The following is a 3,483-nucleotide window of genomic DNA, read 5'->3' on the forward strand; positions in this document are numbered from 1 at the left end:
TTATTTATTGTGGATAAGAGACAAAAGTTCACTCACAAGACAAGCAAGCAGAAGCACATGTATAGTAATTCTCACAGCTAGCAATGATCTCTTCCCCAGTGTTCAAAGCAGTGGTCTGTGGTTGCACAGAAGGTATCCCGCCGGGAGACAGGATCGCCACTCGGACCAGATAGAAATGACTGCATGGGAAACAGAGATTACATCACATGACAGGGGTGTTAAAAAGGGGGGGGATGCATTTCAAAGCCAGTGGATTCTTTGTCAAGCTTGCTTCTCCTCTACAAGGTGTGATCTTTACGCTGTCAAGGGACTACAAGGCTCAGCAATATAAAATTTCTTAAAGGGCTACTAAAAGCATATTTTAAAAACCAAATAAGTATTATAGGTATAAATAATCAAAAAGCAATATATTAAGATACAAAAATAATAATAAATGGAAAACAATATAATCAAATTTTCCATAGAGTCAATAAACACATTGTAAGCAGAGCCCCCTGATTCCTCCTGTATTGAATTGTATTGTAACTGTACTGTCTGTCCTCATGTTGTAAAGCGCTGCAAAAACCGTTGGCATAATATAAATCCTGTATAATAGTATAAAAATAATATTGAACTTACATATATGATATGAGCTTGTCTCCTATGGACAGCCCAAATAAAACAACAAAAAAAACCCTATTAATCTAAAACAATAAGGCTCGGTTCACACTACTGCGACCTGAAAGTCGTGCAACTTACGTGACTTTGCCAGGCGAATTCCTGGAAATTTTCTTGCGACTTGATGTGACTTGAGTACATCTTTGAGGCTAATGACGGATCCAAATCATATCAATATAGATGAGGATCCGACTTGGAGGCGACTTCCATTAAAGTCTATGCGAACAAGTAGGATAGAAGTCACCTTGAAGTAGTACAGGAACCTTTTCTAAAGTCTGAGCAACTTTAGTAGTGCTTTATTAAGACATTTCTCATTGACTAACATGGGATTTCACATGTCATGCGACTTGCGGGTCTCACAAGTCGTATCCCAAGTCGCAGCAGTGTGAACCTGGCCTAAAATACAATGAAATATTGTTGATGTGCAATGGGATTTAAAAATAAACAATAGGAGATCAACCTAAATTGTTATGCTCTATAGTACCACTAGAGGGACCAAAAACTGAAACCATGAATAGGGTCAAAAGATGAACAGTAAACGAAACCCAGACAACCAAACAAAACAGGTAAAACTGTTTCTTGGGCAAATAGTTCTTAAATCACATTATTTTGTTTTATTCCTTCATTTAAACCTGCAGGGGATAACAAGTTGAGAGTAAAAATCCAAAGAGTTTCACACTTGCATAGTTTTTTGAAGCATGAAGTAGGTGACAAATTGTTAGAGATGGATTCAATAATCCACAATCCAAGACCCTCAATAGTTTTGTTATGTTTCTCCAAGAAATGTACAGGAATGATATGTTCTGTATTCCCCTGTTAAATAAATCTCCGATGTTCCCCAAACCTAGCATATAGTGTACTGATTGTACGCACTACATACAAAAGCCAAACATACAATCATGAAAGTACTTGTGGATTTTTGTATATGGTAATTCTGTGAAATGGGACTACTTGTGGAAAATGTTACACAGATTTATGTTTGGCCCTTTTTTCTTTTAGTCTGTGGAGGTGCGAAAAAACTAAAACCTGTAAGTGTACAAAAAACGTACAAGTGCAAAAACACACACAAAAAAGTGCACTTAAGGGTGTGCTTTTGTCCACCCCCTGAAGGGGTAGAACCTTTACCCTGATTCCCCAGGGCGCAAGGCTCCTGACAGGGACACAGGGTTTCCAACATGGTCCACCTAGCCAAAAGGCCTGGCGGACCACTTTCCTTGTCGCTAGCCAAATCCAACCACCAAATACTAGGTCAGGGAGCTCTCCTGAAGAGGGACCAGCCAGGAATAGGGGAGGAAGGAACCTAATGCCATGCATCCTCCCCCTAGACTTCAGGGCAGGCCCGAGGACCCACACCCTCCATCCTAGTGGGAAAAAAAGCAACCACAAAAGTGAAAGATGACAAAACAGTGAGGAAAAAATAAATAAATAGCTGTGCAATTGTGCACTGGCTAGGCCCTGAGGCTTGTAGCAAAAAAAATTACCCTGGACTTAGCCAAAAGGCCTAGCCCTAAAAGGTGCAGTGCAGAAAAAGTGTTTAGAATAGTGACCATGTGCACTTTTCACACTTGGGCTCCCACTCCCTGTGCTACTAAGAACACCCCTGAGGTGACCATTCTCAGGGGCACTGCCTACCCGGCCCCTGGCCAGACAAGGTAGACCCATTCAAATCAGGAGGAACTGGGCCCCTCCAGTTTTCCTGGGGGATTTACTCCCGGGCCCCAACAGCCTGTGGGTGCCTTGGTTTCTCTTCCAGCCAGCACTAATCTTCAGAGCCCCTATCATACTAGCAGGGCTACTATACAGCCAGCCATCCTCGCCAAAAAGCAAGAATGACGACGGAGCACCCCTACTGGACACTGACAAGAACAGATACTACACTTGACCTTAGCCAAAAGGCCGAGAAGCGATAACTTTAATAAAGGACTACACTGATGACCCCCTTTAGAAATCATGGGGTCCCATACAGTCAACCTAACAGGGCCCCCCTCCCTTTTTCTGCTCGGTGTTGCTGTAGTGTCAGTGCAGAGCAGTACATAGAAAAGTGCACTGAGCAATAATCAGAGCAGGGCAGTGAGCAGTGAGAAATAGGGGTGCAGAGCTATGAAGTGTGTGGTATGTAACAACAGGAAAGTGCTGAGCAGTATATAGTTATTTCCAGGGAACCTCATGAATATTTCAAATAAAATGTTGAACCCCTACTTACTACTGTTAGAAGTATGATTGGCATGTGGTCTAAGCTACTGATTTGTGTCATGGGATGCATTAACATTGTTATAATTGCTATTGTCAATTATAGAAGGTTACAAAAGCCTACAGTTTTCCAGCATAATGTTGATTTACTCAAGGCAAATGGGCTGTTCACTTTTCAAAGTAATTTCCACCAGATCTTAGTGAATGAAGTGAAGCTCTGTTGATTTCCATCATTCAGTCATGTACGAGCAAAAGTGTTTTGTTTTTTCATTTTCCTTGCATGTGATCAACTATTCTTTACAATGTGCAATTCCCTTGTAAAATTGACAGCCTATTTGCCTTAGGGGTCAATTCACTAAGAGATAAATACCGCATTAATTTTTTTCTCAAAATAACTCATGTTGTATTCATCTCAAAAGTAGTCAATTCACTAAAAAATATGCTTTATTTACAGAATGCGTTAAAGATTTATGTTTTGGGATATTTAGCACTTAAATTTTGAGTTATTTTGTGTTTTTTTTTTTTTGCAGGCTACCACTGCACCAGAAGTCACACAGCAATATTGTGAAACTATGAGTACTTTCTAGTTTGCTTTAATTCACAAAATGATCTCCCTCTGATGAAAAGTTAGAATTT

General features: G+C 40.4%; 1 pseudogene; it reads right to left on the reverse strand.

Moving 5' to 3' along the window:
* Positions 1-2,417: 2,417 nt before the first annotated feature.
* On the reverse strand, positions 2,418-2,565 carry LOC149461069 (U2 spliceosomal RNA; annotated as a pseudogene).
* Positions 2,566-3,483: the final 918 nt, after the last annotated feature.

This window comes from Staurois parvus, unplaced genomic scaffold, assembly GCF_062004578.1.
Source record: "Staurois parvus isolate SC_StPar_1 unplaced genomic scaffold, SC_StPar_1.0 ptg000210l, whole genome shotgun sequence".
Lineage (NCBI taxonomy): Eukaryota > Metazoa > Chordata > Amphibia > Anura > Ranidae > Staurois > Staurois parvus.